At 39.1% G+C, this 23,998-nt stretch overlaps 1 long non-coding RNA gene across 1 annotated transcript in view; it reads right to left on the bottom strand.

The window, feature by feature from the left end:
• The window catches only part of LOC124153592, a 213,675-nt gene extending 190,091 nt beyond the window's left edge, over positions 1-23,584 (bottom strand). Inside the window, exon 1 of the long non-coding RNA XR_006863701.1 lies at positions 23,503-23,584. This is a non-coding gene — a long non-coding RNA (uncharacterized LOC124153592). The remainder of the gene's footprint in view (positions 1-23,502) is intronic.
• Between the last annotated feature and the right edge of the window lie 414 nt (positions 23,585-23,998).

The raw sequence follows: 23,998 nt of genomic DNA on the forward strand, positions 1-23,998 counted from the left end.
GTGTCAAAAAACCTCACCTCTTTAAAAGCTCCATTCCGTTCTTCCTCGTGGGGCAAACCCTGTTGCACAATTGAAAGAAGGAGACGCCCAAATAGCACCGTGGGAAAGAAACGAGAAGGGATTTATTTCATTCTTTTCCATCCCCAGTGTACTCTACCAGACAACATCCTATGTGGCTAAAATACTTGCGCTGTAGGACTACTGCATGACACCGATGATGTTGAACCTCAACTTGTGCCTCTGCCGTACTCTCGATCCTAAGTTTGCTCGGATAACATAGTACTAATAACAAATATATTTATTTCACTACCCAAAATTTACACCAATTTACACAAAAAACGTCAAATTAGGTACCTACACATGTATATCATGCATAGGTTGTCATTATTCAATGTAAATACGGCAATGCTCATCAGTAAGAAATTATCTCAAATAGAAATTCAACATCTTTGCGAATAAAAAACCAACCTCTCAATTAATTTATTAATTCGGCTTGACAATTGCATCAATATGATTCTTGCCATATTTTATACAATTTCGGAGCTAAATAATTAAAAAAAATTTTTTACGCTTCAAGTTTTGGTTTAGGAATATAATTACTTTGGTGGAATCCTATGATATTCGTGATGGGGCATGGCTTATTTTTATCCACTGCGGTTGTAAAAAAATCTTAAGGTTTTATAACCGAACAAATGCCTAATTGGGAGGATTTTTATCATTATCAACAGCGGGAAGGATGATTCAATCCTGGAAGTTCAAATCATTCCGTTTCAAATCGGAGGTTTTGAGTGGCATCTATCCGTTTCCAGGCACAGGTGATATTTCAAAGAGTTACGGGATAAATATCTTTGCGCCCTGGGTTCTGTTACGGTCGAGTTTTTCGAGCTCCTCGTTCTTATCGGGTTATTCGGATCCAAATCGGTTAGAGTTCGACAGCGGGTTGGGGGGAGCGGGTGGGGTCCCTCATCCCTTGCGGCGTCTCGCCCTTCGGAGATGAATGGTCGTCCTGTGTCCGTCTCTGATCCCCACTTAATTCATCTCCGTCGCCAAAAAGGGTCCTGACTTGCGAATGAATCAATCAAGCGGCAAAACCCGCCCCATCAGCTCATAACATCTCAATTTCCTCCGACGTGCGCTTCGGCGGCCCCTTTTAAGAATTCGCGCGAGGAATGCGGCTCGCCAATCTTCACCGCGCCAGTGGTCGGAAGAATATTTTTTATCCGAAATATACTTTTTCCAGAGTTCAAGGTCTTCATTTTCGCATTTGATGGATCTTTCTTGGCTGACTTTTCAAAAGCTGTTTCCATATAGCTTCCTTCTCGAGTATGTGAAAATTTTAAATGCATCGGGAGAATCTAAGATGAACTAGGTTGATCTTGATCGAAATTTCGGAATAATTTAATTATTCCTCGCTTTCGTAGAGAGATGATTATTTTGAGGGAGAACTAGTACTGTGATCTTCTGTACTATCACCAATACATTACTTTTGGCGCAAATGACCCCAAGCTAAAGAAAACATTTTAAAAACAAATGTAATTATCAATTGCGCTTTCAAGGTCAGAATTACTTAAAGAGTAAAGACTTACAGTATCTATTTAAGAGGCATGAAAACCCACGTAATTAAATAAGGCAATAAAACTGAGCGAGAATGCACGCAATGCCAACGGCTAAAAATAAGCATTGATTATTTTCACTTCTGCCCATAATTAGCTTTTTGCCCACTCTCTGGTCCGTGAGGGTCCAGAACTACGAAATAAGTAAGATAGAGATCGTGAATGGAAATAAATTGGCGTGTATTGAGAAATTTTCAATAAATATGATAAATCTGAAGCGATCAAATGAATTTCGACGGCAAACATTATAATAAATAAAGCCTATTTTTAGAGCAAATGGCATTTGAGAACCATTAGAAGGCTGATATCCATATTTAAATAAGCTCACTTCTTTTTTTAATTATTTTTATTGAAGAAGAGCCTTAATAATTACAATATTATACTTAGAAAAGTCAAAGTAATTTACGCTGTACCATTCCATCTTGAATTTTACTCTTAACTAATGCTTTGGCCAAGATTTCAACAATGAAACTACTGTCGATAAATCGAAGAGCGTGGGAATGACGAACTACTAAAACGAATCACCATACAACGTTGCTGTGGTTCAAATAAAAGTATGTGAAATGGTATATATTTAAAGAATCGTATTTAACTAATAAAGTGGTAGTTTATAACTGAATTAATACGTGCTCAGCTGTCGGCATTAATATGGAGTCCCTTATTAATACTGCATTAAAAGTACACATTTGAGGCAGCCAACTGACTTAAGGAATAGAGTACGCGACTGAACAATTCCAAACAAATTTCTTTCGTGAAAAAATGCTGCCATCCTGCAGGATGGAAACACCACATCAACGTAATGAATAAAACAATGATAATGAAATATCTATTACTCAATTCCTTTTTATGTATTTAAGTTAATCATTTTTCTCAATATCAATGCAGACAATAGCATGTGTTTGTGTAAAAAAAGTGATTTGACTTCCATTACAGCATTTATTTGCGATTAACTCGAACATTAGTACACAGGCTAGTATTGAAACAATGCATATCTCGCCTCTCTAACCAACCTCCTTAAGCCGATAGATTATTATAAGTGATAGCCATACTTGCACCATGGTGCACAGAGTTTGAGGGTTCAAGGCGAACCCTTCGAAGGATACAACACACCGGGGCCGGGAACCGCGCCAGTGGCTTATACGCCCGATCACCCGGGGAGGGGCTGGAGAGGAAGGAAAAAGGATAGAGGCGCCGCCGCGATGGGAGCCCGCCGACGCCTCTGGGAAAGGATAGGAAGGGAGGGACGGGGAAAAACACCTTAACGCTATAGAAGCGAAGGGGGCCTTACTAACAGCGAAACCAAGCGAAACGCAATTAATATTCTACCAATCCTAGTGGATTTTCCTATGAGGAAGAAAAATCCATCGATCGAATCGGTAGATTATTATATATCTACCATGGTACACAATAATAAAGCGCGATACGTGGTGTATGGTGACAGCCATAAAAGTAATAGGTCCTTCAGTTACCTCCTCCAGTGGCTAACATGAGGGCCACGAGCTACACAGTCGACGACCGACGAAAACTTCAACTAGGCAGGAGTTTCCCCTAAAAGCCAAGAAGGGATGACCCCGTCCCCACGGCCCCCTGTCCGTAGGTGCGACCTCTGTGGTGTTCTTGTTCCTTAGAGCTTAACGAAGACGGTTTAACTCCCTACCCAGGGGAAACACGAGGAAGCTTGGGTGTACGACTCAGGAAAACCTCAGAGCACCCTTGAAGCATCGAGTTCGGGGGCAGTGTCGGCATCAAGTGACACCGTTACGCAAAGCTGAGGAGGAGGAGGGTATATTTTCGAGATTTTATCAACGAGCAAAGTTACTGGAATGTCTGGATCAAGATGGAAGAAAATATGCTCTCAATGCTCAAGAAGGGGAAATATCAGTCACGGAAATGAAATCAAATTATAGCCAAGAAGGAAATGTCTGTCCAATAAAAAAAAACTTTTAAAAAATCACCCTGAAAATGTCCCGATCATGTGGGCGAACTCTTAGTACTGGAATCTCAGAAAATGGATTCGCTTAAGCTTTTAAACATTCGAAACCTAATTTATGCTTATTGGAAATATTTACAGACCGTAATTGATTTTAACCGGGAATATATGACAAGAAATTACAACAGAAAAAGTAATGAGCCTCACACAAGTTGCTTCGTAAAGTTGGGTATTAGAGCCGTGTATTTGAGATATTTGTTTGCCGAGATAGATTTCAATATGAATGAAAATAGCCCATAATGATCTCATAAACATTCTGCGAGTAAATTCATAGCAAGTCGAATATGATTGCCGTTTGTGTAATAGGAAAGAGGACATCGTTAGACAAAAAGCGACGATAAACCATACCAAATGTAAGCTGATTCTTTTTAATAACGAGGAATTAATTCAATTACAAGAGGGAGGTTAGATGCTGGTCAATCAAAATTGCAATGCCGCAACTAATAATACTCATTATGTGTCCCCTGCCTTGCTTGAATAATGGCCACCATCGTAGCGGAAGAACAGAATAATCGACATCTATCCTGGAAATAAGGTGTTTTACATCATTGTGCATTATTGACAGAAAGGCAAGGGAATGAAAACAAAACTTCTTTCAAAGAGAAAATTTCACACGCAAAGAGAAAAATGCAGCCTCAAGAGAAATGCTAAATTACCAGCTAACAAAAATCAAGACTTAATTATTTAAAAACATTAATGGATGGAATGTGGTGTTCTCAAAAAGGAGGTCAAGATGAAATGCTGATCCATCGGGAAATATCTCTGGACAAGGGAGATTTTACTTTCGCTAAAAAAAAGGTGGAAAGTAAATGCCCCTAAAGAGCAGATCCACACTAAAAATATTTTTGATAACCCAAAAAAAATCGAGAAGAAAGGATGCAAGGACATTGTCCAATACTAACGAAAACCTCACGTTAGAATGGCAATATCTTGCTCAATAACACCAATTCCAATATCGCCCCGAATGCCAATGAAAAACTCAAGTTAGAATCGCAATATCTTGCTCAATATCGCAAATTGATGCATTAATTTTACGTCAAACCAGTATTGCAATTACGATTTTTTTGCTTTCCTTTCTTGTGACGCAGAGGATTTAAAGATCAAAAAAATTGTTTATTTTTCTCTTCTATAGAAATGGAATGAAATCACGTGAAAAAGGAAGTAACCATGAACCTAAATGGCTAAGATGTGACAATAGCTAGGACAGCTAGGGAAGCGAAGTAGGTAACTAAAATAAAAAAAAACACGAACGCCGTGACGCTCAACAGGGAAAAACAAGGTGCGTTCACAGCTGATTGGTGGAAAGCTGCATTCCATTGACGCGACACGCAAGTGTGGAGAGATCCGCGGACAGAGATGGCGTCATGTACTATATCCACCGTGATCATGTGGGCATGCGTTATAAGGTACTTTTACGGAGAGGGCAGCAGAAGAAAGGGGAGAATAATAAAAAAATAAGAATAACACGAATGGAGAAATGTGGGAGGGTGGACACGGAGGCGTACGAGTGGGAAGAATACAAGGGAGGGCAGAGAAAGATATAAAAAAAAAGGTAGAAGGAAGGTCAGATGTTTTTACTTCAAACACAACAAGTCCCCACTTGATTTAGGATTCCATTCAGCTACTTCTAAAAGGAAACAACATGGTTTTCAGCCAATCTAAACACAGAATTCGCGAATTCATCCAATATTTTTCCACCAAAATTTTCAGGTTGCAAAACTTTTTTCGCCAACGGATTAAGATAAAACTGATCAAAGCAAAATATAACCTTTTCCTTTAAACACATCAAACCAAACTAAATTTAGTACTTTATTCATGCTACTTTACTACGATGGCATAACTTTGACACCATTCAATCGATACGCAGAATTCGTGAACACATCGTACATCGATGTGTTTATCTTTCCAAAACTTCACATTGCAAAATTTCCTCGGTCGCCCATTTAAGCAGAAGGGTGTAAGGAAGGTCAAATTTTCCTTCGAACATTAGTCCTAACAGGTTAAAGTTTTTATTAAGTTTTTTTATTTGGCGACGACAACATGGTTTCCCTTCAATCCAAAGGTAAAAATCGTGAATATATGGAATATTTTTCATCCTTAACCATCAAATTGCATAATTCTCAAGATCACCAAATTCAGAACGTGAAAATGATACGAGGTAAAAATTTTCCTTAAAGTAAAACAATTTAAAATATGCAAGAGTTTATTTAGGCTTATTTATTACGAAAGCATACAAAAAATTTGGTTTGGTTTATTGAACGTCTGAATTTTTCCAAAAAATTCGAACGGTGAAAAAATTTATGGTCACTCAAGTCAAGAGGTAGAGTAAGTGGGTGGTAGAGAAGAGAGATAAGGAGCGGAAAAGAGAGAAATATTGTTGACGGTGCGTAACCAGTGTTTCCATAGAAATATCAAATTAAAAATATTTTCGTTGTAAACTATACTTTCCATTTAACGGATAGGTGAATAGGTAAAGCAACAAGCACGAATATATATGGAATCCTCATCAGCACCAATTGAAGGAAAATATCTTTCGCGACTCGATAAATCGAAATAAAATCGATATTTTCAGCCACCGACTACGCATTGATGATTTCCGATAAGTGGTAGATACGAATGAATAAAAATAGTTGCTAAATGATCAAAAAATGTCAACCAAATCGTGGTAGCGAAATACTTTCGCTGCCACGATTTGTTTTGGCTAGGTTATTTTCCAACACCTAATTTCCGCATTAGCCTAATTATAATACCTAATATAAAATCAACTCAAACTAATTAAATTTCATCATAAGGAACATATTGACACGAAGGCCAACATATACGGCACAAGAGCACCAATGCACTATCTCATATACCACGGGGACAAAGGCGTCACAGAGAGAGAAATACACACGGGGATATCCCGGATCCTTTACGTGTGGAAACACGCGTAAAACACGGGGTTCGAATGCACTCGTTAAGAGAGAGGGGAGAGACACACACGCATAGTAGGCACGCTTCTTTTTTGTTTCCTTCCTCCACCACTGCGAACACGGGACAAGTGACAGGCGGAGGGTGGCAGACGGCGAATTATTGACGCGCTCGGCGTGTTTCTCGTTTTTTTTTTTTTTTTTTGCACCTCCCCCTCACGTTTCGCTCTCTCTCTCTTGCGCAAAAGAGCCGCTCCGGGTTTCGAACGGTCGACCCACTCGTTCACGGCTTACAACTAGCTAGCAGGGTTTGATCGAAGGGAGAAGGAAAGTGAGGTTGGAACATGGGAGTTGAGAGCAATGGTGCGGAAACGAGATGTCTTTTTCGAATGACGAATGACTCCATTACGAATAGAAGCCCACTTCCCTCTCCAAGGCATTCATTAAAGGGCAGGCTGAGTTGGAAGCAATGAGTATGCTGCTACAATGGGGAATGTCTGGCCTATTAAAATTCGCAACTAACCTCGTTTCTTACCACAGAAATACGGCAGAGTGCAAAAAATAATGAAACGTTAGAGGCTTGACGGTATCTCGATGAATAATCAACAAGCATGTAGCATATACGAAACAGAACTATGCACCAAGAATTTTCAATGGACAACTTATCTATCTAGATCTTCAAACCTCACAAAGAAATGCCTTATTCGTTCGTGGTTAGGGTTGTTATATCACCTTTCGTGAGAAGAAAAAAGGGATATTATTATTATTACATAAATTGTTACAAGTCGACCATAATGTCGGGTGGTAACATAGAATCAGGAAGTATATAATAATAAGAAACAGAAACAAATAGATATCCATGGTAAAAATAATACACAAATTCTAATCTCATACAACTAAGAATTTAACATTGTCCCAATAAACAATTTAAAACAATCCATTAAACACATTAATTCTAATATAACACAACTAAAAAATGAGCATTGACCCAACTTCACACTCTTTTTAAACCACTATGCAATTAATCAATAGGTAAGTGATTCACACTTCTTCCTAAAACTTTTGGCATTTGAAGGGAAGATCTTAAAAATCACTTCAGGTAAGTCATTCCACTCCTTTATTCCTCCATGTAAGAAGGATTTCCTCAAAATGTCTGGATATGAAATAGCAAGACATAAATTTGGATGGTAAATGTGAGAAATCGAAACTTTATCATGAATTCTAATTACGTAAATAGAGAGCATTGAAACGCTCAACCAATCCATAAATGAATCCTTCTTCCTTGTGATATAGTTCCTGTCGTACAAATAAGAGCAGAGGGTAGTTAGGAGGACGGTATTTACCAAAAGATCTTCGCTTTTTTTCTTCAGGGCTCTATCAGTAATTAGTCCAACTGTCACGTTTGGATCAAAACATATACTGAGTGGCATTTTTCATGTGTGAAGTTTATTAGATTCTTCGAGATGGCAATGACACACAAAAATAACAAAAAAGTGTCAAAAGGTTTCATGATGTTTTTGAAACATTTGATTTTCCAACCTAGATCACAGATCTCAAACATAAGGCACGGAGGTACGAACCAGCTCTATATTATCAGCAAAAAGAAGGCTATAAGGAGAAAAAATTTTATAAACTGAGAACTTGATATTGACGATTTAACATCCATTTACACATTACAGTGAGAGAATACTTACATCATTCATAAATAAATTTCGATTTTGTTTAAAAGTGACGACTAGAGAATAAGAAAGACGTTTTTCATTGTAACGACTTATAAGGTCATGGCGAAATGCAAATCAGCATCATGCATACCTATGCATACATGCTTGTATATGTACGTAAATGCTTGCTGACTAACAGTAACATTTATTGCTGCCATTTCATAGCTATGGATTATAACATGCACGTTTCCGATTGTTTGAGCAGCCACACACTCTGTTCGAAAATCACCGATTATTTTCAAGAGCCAAGTAGTAGAGAACCAAGGCAGGAGAAAATATAGAAATGATATGATCTAAACGAGTATCGCAATGAATTATGAAATAACGTCTGGCTATTCCGGCTTCTGGCTAATTCTGCGAAAGCTGTTCCATTGAACAGCTTGTAAAGGATTTCCACAGAATTATCCATCATTTTCCTAAATATATATCGTTATTATCTCCCCAGTTTCAGATACGATAGCAAATAGATACAGAGGTAGCGAATAGGAAGCCCTTACATCGCCATGAAAACGTATGTATTTGCGACTCACACTTGCAGTAACTTCGCCCGTTTGCAGAACCAAAATCAACAGCAGGAGTATAGAGAGAGGGAGAAGAAATAAAGAAAGGTACTTGACGCACCCGCGGAGTCACCTTTGCCCACACCTCTCGTTCGTTTGAAGAGTGAGAGGGAGAGAGATACGTAGATGAAAGACGAATGTAAGACGAGGGTGGAGTGAAGGGGTGAGTGAGTGAACCACCCCTACCCCACTCCCACCCTTACAGAAACTCCTCTCCGCCCCCGCGCTCGTTGGGTAAGCATTGGGGCCGGCGAGAGAGAGAGAGAGAGCGCCGCAAAATACATTATTGCTTCACGGAAAGAGGCGTTGGTACGCCCACGCAATGAATAGTACCGACTCCTCCCGCGTGGCGTGACGTGGTTGCCCTGGGAACCGAAAGGGCGGGGTGTGCACAGCCGGGGTTATTAACATCCAAGGTTTCCTTCCTACTCCTTCTCCCCGCCCTGCCCCATTCCGAATCCCATCCCTGATGAATCCAGCATCCCTCCGTCAGGGGTATTTATTGGGGAGAGACCCACACGACAGAGTTGACGATCGAAAAGGGGAAAGTTTAGCCCCACTCACCCAGTGCTTCCACCAGAATATTGGCTTGGATAGGCAAGGGGAAAGCTAACCTTGGACTAAGCTGTAAGCGTGCACACTTCGCATATTTATTGCAGGCAGATCTTCTTCACGGGCCCCTAGACTGCAACAATCTTTGTCGGGAGTGTCCAAAGGCTCGCTTGGGTTTTAACGGTTAGGACTACATATTTCCAAGAGATAAGTAATCAACATTGGTGTTCCACTCTCACACTCTAAAAAATAATAGTAGGTACTTGTTTAAGTAAGAACTGCGACTGAAATATAAATACTAAATTTTCAAAAATTAATGGTAAAAAAGCTGAAAAATACGGAAAATTATGATGTTCACTTTTCTGTTTTTTTTCCATTATTTTGTTTCCACAATCGAATTGACGAGACACAGCCCGCAGAACTATCCTACTGACCTCGTGAAATTTACCTCCGAAACAAAGGGAATGGTACCTCGGGGGCGACAATGGGCCAAGGATTCCTCCCAATAAACCCCCCAGTGCTCCGTGCACCCTCTCTCCAGATGGGAATACGGGTGTGGAGGCAACAATGGGGCGGAACTGTGGAATGACCACGCGAGGACGAACCGCTTAATGGAGTGATGGCACAAGGCAAAAGGGAGGGGGGTTCAAAGGTTATCTGAAGGGGGATTAGGCGGGAAATAGAAGGAATTTCAGGGCGTCGGCGACGCGGAGGGTGTAAGCCAACCAACCAACGGGACCGCAACGGTGAAACTAATCCCCAAAAGTCATCAATCCAAAGATTTGTGGTTCGACGCAGCTAGACACTCGATTCTGATTCCATTCGATAGATCAAATCCCTTCACAAAGAGAAAAGCCTGAATTTATTGCAACGCGTTCTTTGTTTGAGGATATAAAAGCTCTTCAAAACGTGCGATTGGAATGCATGCGTAAGGAAGATGAAATGGACGGATCGGATTAGACATGTGGACATGTGCGCAGAGGAATACAGAAGAGAAAACAAGATATATGTTTACTAGAAGGAATAGGCCCACACGCAAGTACCAAACCACTGAGAATAAAAAAGTTCTTAGGGAAAGCAACAGAAGGGAAATCCCAAAAAAATGATACAAACATACTTTAGATAACGGTATTCCCATCATCTTACATGTGCCATTTTCTTAACTGGAGGAACCACAAAATTAATGCACATTATTGTCGTCATTTATTTAAGCAATATCCCATCCCAACCGGCGGTAAGCCTAGAGAAAAAAAATCAATGGAACCTGTGAGCCAGAATTTCCCTAGCAGCACCCTATAAGAGTGTATCTTGTCCACTGATCATCTTCGTATTGTAGAAATAACTGATACACTGAGTCATACTGAGTCCATACTGAGATAACGATAGTTCCAATTATAACGTTGATCTTGAACACTATGAGCGGCTTTCTTAAATAACTATGAAAATTGAATTGAATTTATCTTCATTTCATTGATAATTACCCCACCTAAACAGTAAGACAAAATTTAAATACATAAGCCACTTATAAATTCACTGAGGCTCCTACAAACTACTTGGATTAATGCGAGCACAGTGAATTCAGATAATTTTATGTCGACATAAGTAATTCAAGGATTCAAGAGGAAAACTCATCCCAATTTTGAGGCACGAATTCGATTTTGAAACATTCAGGATGCATCAACGCTACAGGGTGATGTGTTGAATCTAAAATTGAAATGGAGATATGATTTTGCTCACAAGGCAATCGTGAAAGAACTCCCCAAACACAATCTTTCTTCCTTTCCAGAGATACTTCGAACGAATGTTTTTTTCTGGCGGGAAGAACCGGAATCTCCATTACTAACGAACACCTTTCAGACATTTCGAATCATTTAGGGACATTCCTTTTTTACGTCCGTCGCGTATTTATCACCAAAGAAATAACAGAAACCATCATCTTCTCAACTGAGAGGATAGCGACATTAGTATGCAAATAAGCTAACCAGCACTCATAACTCAACGTCCTTTTTTGTCAACACTTAGCCCACAGGCAGAGAAAATAGAATGCATTCACACCTTCGGAGGGAGTGACGCTAATTAATCCAACGAAAGATTTTGAACGCGAAGGAAAGTGGGCATAAAAACGTTTTAGGGTAGTCTATCTGTTGATGAGAAGTCTTCAATCATTATAACTCGTTTAATCGTTCATTCCAACGAATGACATTCGAAATCGAAAAAAAAAAAAACAAATTAATTACAGTTCCGTGCATTTGAAGACCGGATTTAAGGAGACAGGCTTTTCGGAATGTCCGTAAGAGGAAATTTCGTCCAAGATTTGGATAGAGAGTATAGAGGCGCTGAAATGATTCTAAAAGGAAAGCATTCCGAGCTTAAGAAATCAGTAGGCTTTTTAGACAGATAGGAAAGTAGAAATCAGGGAATAATCTAAATAAAACACTCGATTAGGAGAATATGAATCAAATTTACAATAAGCAAGTGCATTTCGTGCTGGGTGAGTTAAGAGTGGGGTACGTCCATACTAATTGAGCGTGTTGAGCATTTTAAATAATACGCCCTAATTTCAAATTGCCAAATTTTTAAGAAAAAGGCTGCATATAACACATGCCAGTACCAGACGCAAATATTAAATTGGTCGAGGTTTAAAAACATTAATATTAATGATATGATACTCATATCAGCATTAACCGAAAAATTATTTAGACTTTTACAAAGGAATCTAGAGTTCTGAAACTTTCTGTTTCATATAACACTCATTCATTCTTAGCGACTTCTATTGAAGATGATGGCGGCTAACTAGCTTAGAAATATTGGAGATTGAAAAATTGTTCATAGGTCTTAAAAGATTTATTAAGGCAATCGACTAAAAAAACTACCAAGAATTAGACTGCGTGAGGGGATTTTCAACACCAACTTAAATACCTTGAAGTTGGAAATATGTACACGAAGATATTTCCAACAGGGGCATCAATGAGCAGAAACTTCATTTACGAGCAAGGAATAAAATGGAAAGTGTAGAACAGACTTTTGCAAAAAGAGGGAGAATACTGGAACAAAATGAGAGTGGGAATGGAATACATGAGAGAAGGGTACAACTTTACCTCGAAGGAATTTAAAATTCAAAAGAGCCGAGAGGAGTAGGATAAAATGGTGTGCCAAGAGAAACTATGTGCAATTTTACTCCAGAATTACAAATTTATTAGGTTTGTAAAAATATTATTTTTCAATTTCTTCGTCTGGGTAAAGGTAAAGAAATTAATTAAAATATCATTCAATTATACTATGTCCCAAGTATTCCAATTTTTTTTAGGAAAAATGCGTTTCTGAATGCCTTTTATATTTAAAACCTTATTCAGCATACTTAAATTATTAAACAAGGATAATATAAAGTATATATAATAAATAGCTTATATTAAAAAAGGATAATAAAAACAATAAATAATAATAGAATAAAAATTCCGCACGAATCTTATCATATTTCAATCGCTCGAGCTACCTAGATAAGGAGATGAGTTTTCAAAAAATAAGGTGAATACAAATAATAATAATTCGTCTTTATTGGGCGAGATTGGGACTAGAAAGTCACATCTTCCATCTAACCCCTACAGAAGAGAAAAGAGAAGCATGGGAAGAGGGCGGCTGTAACAGGGAACGAATCTGAAAGATGGAGACGGAATTCGTTTATATAAAGATGGAAAAATGCATAGAAGATAAGAGGAGAGAAGAAAGTGAAGAACAGAGAGAAGAAATAACACGAGAAAGACACCGCCGGGACACCGCGGGTGGTGGTATTAAGCGGAGGCGGAACATGCATGCGTGCCGCGAAGCATTTCGTGATGAATACGCTTAACAGGCATTTCCTTCGGAACGGAGAAAGAGGAGATCGGAACAGGTGAAAATGGGGGAAGTTTCTATGGGAAAGGAAATAGATTAACGCTTTCCCCGGGCGGGCGCGCGCTCAGTCGCACTGCTTCTAAGCATCCTTGGCCTGCCTATTGGGAGGAGGCGACGAAAGCAGCTCCGGGTTGATTCAATAATTCAAAGGCGACGACAGGCCTAGACGGAGATAGGTAAGATTCGAAGACTTCAACACATTACCCTATCAGCATCCGCCTCTCTCTCTCTTTTTCCCTAGCCGCCCATGCTCCAGGGGCTACGAAGGGCCTGCTTCTCCTCCTTAACAACCGATGACCACGCCAGCCCATCCTCTCACGGAATTTTAGGAAAATTGTTCTCCCACAACAACGCCGGACACTACAAGGGTGAAGAACGGTATAGGTCCCGTTATTATTTTTTGAGGCACCAAGGCCAAATGGATCTGAAAAGTCGATCGTCTGAAAAACTTTACGGGTGGATACCTAGTAATGCATTCAATCAACACTTTTCAAGAAATTATTGTGCCGAAAACAATTTTAAGATGATTATTTCATTCATAAGCTGATAATTCGGTAGTATTTATTTTAGCGAAAAAGCAATAGATTAATTGAACTTAAATATCGAGAGAAAAAACGAGCAGAGCTGAAAATAAGGTTGAGACACCGCTAAAATTCTGCCCAAAACGTCACCAATCCCAACGAGACCTCCAATCCAATCCAGCTCAAAAACAAAAATTGCCTTTTAAATAACAATGTAGCTGTATGAAATGGAATACCTACAAGCACACCTAATCATTATCTTAAAATTAGGGATACGTTCAAAGGTCGTAAAGTACACCTAATATTTGTGCAAAAAATTTAGCTCTTCCATTGAACCCTGTTTCACGGCGGCTCTTCCACTTATAATGGCTCTTTTTCCAATATGTGTATTGAACCACTGATCTATCTCTTGGTCTTCCTCGGGAGGATTTCCCTTCAATTTTTTTCCTCCCGTCTAGCTTACCACTTAACTATCGTGTTAGTTGCTTTTTAACATGATTTAGCCATCATATTGAACAAATTTTTAATTTCATCACGTGATTATTTGGTCAAATATTCTTTTCCGGATACAAATTGTTATAAAAATTCTGTACATCAATATTTAATAACATCAACGATTTCATCTCGATCAAACCTCAATTATAAAATATCTCGATTGAAAACTTATTCTGGTATGTTATGTATTGAATTGTCATAAATTTTCTCTCTATCATGCTGAAGTCATAAACTCATTAGGTCTGAAAAAAACAATTATTAACAAATTATGATAGCATGGAACTTCTGAAGCTGCAAAATAAATGAAAAATTACCACTACAACTTTAACCGCAGCATCTAACTAGAATGATATAAAAATACACTATAAGTTCCTAAGTTTATTTAGTATGTTATGAAGTAATTTATCACATACCTTAGCGCAGGACGGGGACAACTCACTCGCGACCCGAAAGTGGGAAGGTGAGTATGTAAGTGTGGTTGAACTACCAACCTCTTAAAGATACGGACAATTTTGAGCTAGCCCAGCAGCTGATTCACAACGAATTTACCACTGCGGAAAAATTTCGACTTGTATTTATAAAAGAGTATAGAAAAGAGCATAAATTTATTGTCCTTAGACGTCTTCGTACATTAAGAACATACAACGAAGTACATATAGATTCGAGCTTGACATCACATTGATTCGCAAAGCAGTCACATTATTAAGAGCAATACCAACAATCCTGCATTGAGGAATTGCATATTTATTTAATTAAGACCCTTCTTGTTTTTTTTTCAAGATTTTTTAATGTCGTTATGAATACTATTCCACAAACTGTCCTCAGCAACACAGAAAGATTTTTGGGATTAGTACAGTGTAGAGGAGGAATCAAATAATCATAATATTAGAAAAAAACATACAATATTTACTACAGTATCGTAGAAACGACGAATGGTAAATGATGGTACATGAGTCTCCGGAGGGCATTGCATAATTTGTAACGGGAAGTAGCTATCCGGTAGAGAAGAATTATCGACTAGAGGAAAAAGAATATTCTCCAGGAAACCGTATATCACGTTACGCATGGCGTTGCACCATTTTTCGAAGTTCTGATGAGCATCGTTTATGGGTGAGCCTTCGAAAAACTGCACTCGGACCGATGGCGTGCCACCCGGCATTCCAAGAGCTCATGGGCGGCGATGTCACGTGATCGAAAGTGTGTGTGTGAGAGAGAGAGAGAGAGACTGGCAAGTTTTGAAAGCAGGGCAGTGATTCGGGTAAAATATAGGGTTTTTGATCTCAGGTGGACAAGCCCCGAGGGGGATGATAGGCATGAGGGGGAAAAGTATATGGGGGGAGGCAAGGAAAATGAAATAGACCTTGAATTTCTCTAGGAGAGGATAATTTTAGATCAAACTCTCCAGAGTGTCCGTAGAGGGTGAGTGAAGGAGGTGAGAATGGACAGACATCTGGTGGACAGGAGGAGGAAGTAAAAGGGACGATAAAAAAAGGTAAATTAGAATGAAAGCGTGTGGAAAAAGAGCGTTACCTAATAGGGGGAAGAAAGTAAGGATCGAAAAGGAAGGGATGCATCCCTGAGATTCATGGGAATCGGATGCAAACGTAATTACTCGACCCTTACCCGAGAAATTAACAATATTTGGAAGGTGTCAGAATAGACAAACCACTAAGGTTCGCCCTAAACTACAAAGATGAACCACAGCGTGTGAGAATTAATAAATATAAAAGAGTTCCTGGATAAATTAACAAGATGAAAGGAAATTAAGAGTTGATTCGTGACGCGTCGTTGCCTTCGCAGTTCATGCAACTGAGAAGAATCCCCAGAAAACCCTAAAAGACTCGGAGGACAGGTAAATTAAGAGCAGAACACAGACGAGGATGTTCAAAACGGCTATAATACGATAAAAAGTGGAAAATATCAAGTTAATATGATACAGACTATTCACTCGGAGGACTGCATGGATGAGCATAAGCTAAAGAATTAACAAAAAAGTAAAACGATATTTTCAACTTACTTAAAGCCACAATGCCCATTTTGCTATATTTCGGAGAGTGTACTAGGATAAAAAAGTGTGATTTGTATTTAATTTGTAATGTAATTGTATTTATTTTTGTAATGGAAGAGCTAAAAATTTATTTGCAAGAACTATTTAATACCAAAAATCCTTGTTTAAAGCGATTTAATTATTCTGCATTCACCGCCGATCACTATATTCATCCCTCGCAGATTAATACCATACTTAAATTATCAGCAAAAATGATAGGATAATTCTCAATGAATAAAGGTATGTTCGATGTTCCCAAATTTCTATAGCTTCGCAGCCAACTAGTAACTTTCACAAATGTCTACGTGATAGACAAAATTAAAAGAATGCACCCGGATTAATTGCGGAAAAGTGCAACTACCTTTTATTTCCAAACGATATATTTCGCTTTCACCATAAATTCATGATACCTCCCGACACTTTTGCCACCTGAGCCAAACTAAACGATATTCATTGTTAAAAGCGCTATTTTCCATTATATTTCACCGGCCATTTCTACACAATAACTCCTGAAACCATCAAAATCGGAGTTGCATACCAGCAGATAAGTAGCCATCATTCCTTATTTTGTTAGCACGGTAACTCTCCGAATTCTCTAGATTCTTCTCAGAATATCCCAAATACTACGGCTTGGGGTTTGTTTGGGGGAAAGGCCAACGACAAAGAGAGAGGAAGTGCCATACGTCATTGCGTGAGAAGACCTCAAGGAAACGATAAGGCGTTCCGGAGGTATGCGGCGTGAGTGATGGCTGAAAGTGAGAAGAGTAGGGTTGGGAGGGGATTGAATGAAAAGGCGTAATGGGGATGATAATACGGGGGTTGAATGGGCGAGTGACGGCAAGAGGGTGGGGGAGGGTGAGTAGGTAGTATTGTAAGGGTGGAGTGGGCGGGGCTCATTTTGAGGGATGAAGTCAATGAAAGGAAGGGGGAGAAGAGATAGGAGACCAGGTAAAGGAGACGGATGGAGAGGAATAACCATTCGCTGGTCTCTCCATGAGAACAAGTACAAAAAGGAAGAGGGAAAAAGGGAATGTACCATCGTTTCCCATAACATGTAGGCACCCATAAGTCACATTTTACTGATGAGGCCGGGTCGGTGAAAATTTCGAAGGTTGGCACGTGAAGTAATTTGCACCCTTTGTCTTTTCGCCACCAAGAGCCGGCGAGGACGTACGCGAATGCGATTGAGATACCGATAGTCATAATTCAGGGGCAAAAGCCCTAGTAGATGACATGCACTGAGGAAATTCACGTCCACGCACACGTTGGGCCATCGGAGTATTTTCTTTCGGGCTCCGCGGCGAGGTTTCTCCTCTCTTAAGATTCTTAACATACTTGGACTCTCCGTTTATGTCTCGTGAAGAGGCGGCCCCATAGCCGAATGGATTTATTCTATGCGCGGTAATTGCGGAGAAGTTCTGGTAGGGTTCCAATCCATTATAGTTATTTTTTCCATTTTGTAGAAGATGTATTCACAACATCAACAGAATTCATACATATCACTCAAGAAAAAGTAAATAAATACTGAATTATAATTTTTTTTTAAATGATGACTCTGCGTACGTAAATAAATTTATTTCTAAACAGATTCATTCACTGTATTCATTCGCCACGTTCGCACTCGCGTCCGTCCTTGTGGCGTAAAAGTTAAGGATTGCGGCTATCCTCAATTGCCAACCTCACCCCCCTCCCCATAAGACTAGCTGACATTAAAGAAAATATTTTTATAACTATTGTTGTGAACAAAATCGATTAGCTATTGTCAATAAACGTAGCAACCCGTTCTGCTTCGGAACATATTTTCATACATGAGGAACGAGCAAATTCAAAAATATTTCTCTCCTTATTACCCCCTCCTTCGTTAACAGCGAGGCGATGACGATTTTAAGGTGATGATCACATGGGTTCAGGTTTTTTTTTAACCAACTGAAAAAAAGTGCCTAACGCGCCATAAGAAGTTTTCACTTCAAAAATATCCTGGATCCGCCACAGCTCTCCACTACCCGAGGATGAAGGATAGCACAGAGAGGTTCAAAATAAACGAAAGAGAAGGATAAGAAAGAGTAAAATACATGTGGGATGGTATCCACAGAAAACGGGGAAGACTTGGAAGTAAATGTGAAGAGGGACGGGGGTGCGACGATCAGATTTATGGCTATCGTCGACGTAGGTGGCTTGGAAGGAAAATATTTTTTCGTGGAGGGCGGGGGTTGCATTCGGGGGGGAAAGAAAGAAAGGAAGGAAGGGAGTGCGGGAGGGTGGTTTGTCTCGAATGTTTTGGGGGTTGGGGGAAGTGAGTGAAAGAGGCGTGGGTCGGGTAGGATTCCGGAAATAACGACTCGGTTGCATTCGTCACGGTTTCGGGTCTCGAGGAGGAAAATTCGAAGCCCAAAAGTGCATCAGGGTCAGGAAAGAGAGTTCAGGGATTTTTTTTTCCTTCGAGTCGATGAGAGGAAAAATACGGAATGATGCCCAAAAAATGCCTATTAAAGAACCATTGAGAATATTGAGGGCGAAGGGTAAGATGAGAGAAGAAGAGGGATGAGAATGATATATCACACGGAGAGGAAGCTAGGGTATATTCTAGGTAAATGACGTAAATTGACACTAATAAAGGACAGGTTATAAATATGGTAAATATAAACGCACACCGCGCGGAGAGAAAAGGTATATAAAAAAAGTAAGTAGTTTTGAAAAACCTAGGTGTTCAATATTTACATCATTTCATAACAATAATACACAAAATCGAGGTAAAAAATAGAAAGCAGCAATAAAAACAAACATTTGGAAAGCTAAGCAGCTAGAATAAAGGAAACCAGTTAACTTCATAATGCTTCATTTTTTTCGATAGGTATGCTTGAGAGCAATGCTGAGAAAGACTCAAAAACAAATAAAAATCAGGCAACTACAGAGCATAGTAAAACATTAAAAGATAGAATTAATTTCAAATTGTTGCAAAATAAAATTGAGAAACAATTGAAACCATTAAACTGAGAAAAAAATATCGACAAAAATTCTGTTTCAATTGCGGCCAAATGAAATAGTAAGGAGTTATAGGTTTGCCCTCTAAGTTCGGTTCAAACTGAAGTCATATCAGTCATAGTGTTCAACCCGAGGCTAGGCTCGGATTTGAAAGGAAAGAGCTCTCCTAAGATCGTCAGTGAATGCTTCAAACATTCCCTGTGGATGGGTCAGTATTTTTGCCTGGTCTAACAGCAAAGATTTTTCTGGTGTTCAAAGCCTTCATCCGGGATGAGAACCCTGAATGCTTCGGCTCAAAAGCAGAAATCTCCACCTGGTAGACCACGACGCTCCCAAAAGCATAGGATGCGATAGTTTTTTTTTTCAATCAGTCCTTTATCATTATTAATTATGCAATATATTGTACACTAGCATTGAGTATTTAGAGGGAGATAAACAGCCTGGCCGCATTTATTTATTAAAAATCGATGTTACCAAAAATAGATTTCTTGGAAGCATTCATAGAAAAACAACTAAGTACAAAGACAATCCCATCACGATATCACATGGTTCTTAGCTAACAATGTTATTTAGTATTCCTATTTAATGCCCAGCGCTCTCTTCCGTAAACGCACACGATCTATCAAAATACGGGGAATTTAGGCACTACGTTCTGTCAAATTTACGTCGACATTCAGCTTGGACAAAGCCACGCGAAAATTTACTTCGACACCAACTGTGGAAAAATTATGCGACCGCGATAAACGCTCATGAGCACTCGAGAACACCAACAACAAATAATGGCGTGGGTGGAGTTGAGGGTCCTCACGGTTGAGGAAGGCGTAAGAAGGATGGAAGGGTGGTCACAGGGTGAAGGACTGTGTCATGCTCACTTCGCGGTCATGAGCCAAGGACGCTTCGCCAACAAAAGGAAGGACTCCAGACACGACGACCCAAGGGCGGACCGGTAAAGGGTCACAGGAGGCAGACAGCCAGACGCATATGATGCCTCGTTTTGAGTGGGACTGATGGGCAGATGATGACTGTGAAGGCGGAGAGCATGATATGCCTTTTGAAAATCATTCCCCAGTCCCCCTCCTCTCCCTCCCGCACCGAATGACTCCAACTCCGTCAAAAGTAAACGAGGAGACAAATATATATTCACGTGCTCAACGTGCGAGGCTGTCGGCGGTGTATTTTATTATTCTCGAAAGCGGAAGAAATTGAAAGAGCATTAATTTTTCCCGTCAAATAGGAGAAGAAAAATTTTCTTGTGACAAGGTCGGAAGCCGAAATCGAGTAAGGATGAGGTAGGAGAGAGGGGAGCTACAAAGTCGCCTCGTTTAATGCATTCCATAGATGTCATTTCTCACGTCTAATTTTACACGGACTCTCACAAGAGTCGGCAACAACAGAGGAAAGGAATGCCGATGCAAAAAAGCCGTATGCGGACCGACCAACCTTTTTATTTATTCCTTGCTCCCGACGATGCATATGCAACTCAAAATGACGAACCGCGACAAATCCACCTCATAACGAACGGGGATATTGCGAGAGAAAATGTGAGCGTGGAATTTTGAATTGTTAAGATCCAGAAATACATTCGAACTCATCACAGGTGAATTTTTTAACTGATGTGCATCGTCAGGCGCAGCAATGTGAAACACTCAATTTAAAACATGTATTGCGTCGCCGCATGTTAACAAAATTAAGCACTTCGAAAGTTAGGTCAAGAAATAATAGGCCAAATTGCAACGCAATTGACCGTGTGATATTAGGGCTTAAGCTACTATTTTAAAAGCACCATTTTTCGCGACATAAATGTTGCTCTATTAATGCGTACTTCAAGGACTATAGCGCTTGGAATTCATATTTTTTTAACCTAGACGTAATTGCAACTATCGGGAAATTATTGGCGTACCGCAGTGGTTGCAACAGAATCGGAATCGGAGTAACGGAATAAAAAAAAACTGTAGCGAATTCTGACTCGTTAATCCCGAATCATTTCAGAGGCGACATGACGTACTGATATTGGAAGAGAGATTATATCGGTTCAAATCATCCTAACATGAAAAGCATTTTCAGACAGAGATGAGGTTTCTGGTCGAGTGACAGATAGGATAGGATGAACAGATATGAAAGAAAAATGCATTCCAATCGAAAGGAAATGTGATATCCTATAAATAACTAAATATCGCAAATAAAAACTGCTCATGGCAAAAAGCTCTTGCTTGACCGACGTTGCTTCGCAATTGGTACATCGGAATACATAATGGGAAAGAAATAGCAATGTAATTCCCTAGACAAACAATTCAAGAATTCCAGACGCAAGTTGTGCATGCGATACGAATGCTGAAGAGATGGTCTCCAACATTTCACTCAAGACTCAATCGCAATGCCTAAAAATTATCTCGGGCATTTGGACTATTCAGGTCTAAGTAAGACATATCCTAACTATTGAATTACGTATTCTAAAAAAATAATGAAAATAATATTCATCCAAACACACACTAAAAATATTTCGATATTGAAAACTTCTCTGGTTAAACCAATAACAAATTTACATGTTTTTTTTTCTGCCGGCATTAATTCAAATGCATCGCGTTTTGAGGTACCTATGATAAAAACGTAATCAAGTGGAAAATATAAAACAAATAGTTATTAAAATCTTCGGCAACCAAATTAACTACGCACTATGATACAAAGTAATGAAGAGTATAAAGCAATACATGAGCACAGACGTTATAAATTATATTTTCGTTAAAACTGATACGTAACAAATATAAACTTCGTTTATATCGTCGCTGCCCTTACTGAGACGATAAGGAACTTACAAGTGTCCCTTCCCGTAAATACGATAACGCCACACTATCAGGGATGCCGACTCACAAAAAATATTGGCGGGACCCAAACCGGGGATCTTGCCCCGGGAAATTTTATAAGTAGTGAGTTTTAGTTTTTTAAGCATTTTAGAAAAGTCATACGATCGACATTAGAACACTGATTACTCGGATCTCAATATCTGGACATTCCGAGAAAAATCGACAAGCCTGACACACTTTTTCCACATACATCGTCAAAAAAACACATCGGCTAAAAATAACGACCACAAATCCAAGGCATGATCCAGGAGCATCGTAATTAAAAATCTTCTCGACTGGCGTGCGGCATGAAATGGCGCGGTTCAAGACCTTCGCTTACTCACATCCACAAAGCAAGGTTTCTCTAGGGGGATGAGACGAGGCCATCAAAATCGACAGCCCGTGACTGCTGGGGATGTACTCGGCTCTTCGCAGTCGATCAGATAGTTAGTGTTTTTTTCATATGAAGAAGGGAAGTGACCACGGCATGAAGAAAGTCCTTTCAACACGATTCGGCGCAAAAAAAATTGCGTGCGAAATAAATGGAAGCTACTGAGGAATTCAAAACTCACGGCAAGGACTGACACTGAACCTCGGATTCATTGAAACCATATCAAACAAATCAATCGTTGAAGAAAAAAATATTGATTAATCACATCGTATACCGAAATATCTCAAAATTTGCAATGCCTAGTAATTTTCCACTCAATATGGATGGAAAGGAAAGTAACATTTTTCATGCACCACCACAAACACATTCCGTAACTCTGAAGAAGTATAGCTTAAATGAAAAGAGAAGAAAGAGGGTTAAAATATAACAAATTCTTTCCCCGGCTTGGAAATATATATGCGTTCCTGAAAAATTCGATTCTCTCAATGGAGACAATCATCATCATTATCATTTGTCAACAATCCTAATATTGGTTTGACGCAGCTCTCCAATCAATTCTCCCATCAGCTAATTGAGACAATATCTATACTTATATAACTTATCTGCCAGAAAAATACATAGAAAAACTTTAGAAAAGATAAATTTTATGTCGGTGATAGTTGCTTAAATTATATGTACATTATACGAATGTAAAACAACAAAATAATGCAACATAAGTCTAAAGTAAAGTTGAATGTAAAAGTCGTAACCGATGGAATTACAATAGCGGCAATCCAATTTATGTATTAAAATGAAATAAGAGGAACAGTTTTTGAACCATTGTAATTTAGAAGCATCACTACATAAAAACTAGTTGAAAAACAACTAAGGGGTGTTAGTCCAATAATTTCATTTAGGGGGTGGAAAAAAATATCCTGCAAGCAGATCGCAAAATCTTTAAGCCGGTTTCGACCATAAGGAACTCATATTGAGCTATTGCATCTCACTTACCGAGAAGGGGCATTCCAGTGAATGGAAGATACGGTCCTTCACTTTCATTAACACTTTGGAGAACCCTCTCAGAGGAATGAACTGCAAAAGAAGGAAGATAATATTTAGATTTAGAGCATGGAAATTATTTATCGCATATTCACCTCCAGATACATAGGCTAGGCTTTTATAGTAAATAGAATAAGACTAGGTTGCTTTTCATTTTGAGGAGAGAGAAGATAAATTGATTGATAATTCAATGCGAGTAGGCAAATAAGTTCAGCGAGCAAAATTGGAGGAACATTTATCTTCCTTACTGATATAATGCTTATGAACATCCAGTCCGACATTATCATTATGACTTTTACCAGGAACTAAAATTTGGTTACTAACTGCTAAAATAGCTAGATAATAATGAGTTTCAAATGACTCAACAATTTAATTTATGGCTTTTACACTATTAATTTGTATCAGTTAAAGTTTGTTAATAAAATGATTGCCAGTGATAAGAATTCAA

Source organism: Ischnura elegans, chromosome 1 (assembly GCF_921293095.1).
Source record: "Ischnura elegans chromosome 1, ioIscEleg1.1, whole genome shotgun sequence".
Classification (NCBI taxonomy): Eukaryota; Metazoa; Arthropoda; class Insecta; order Odonata; family Coenagrionidae; genus Ischnura; species Ischnura elegans.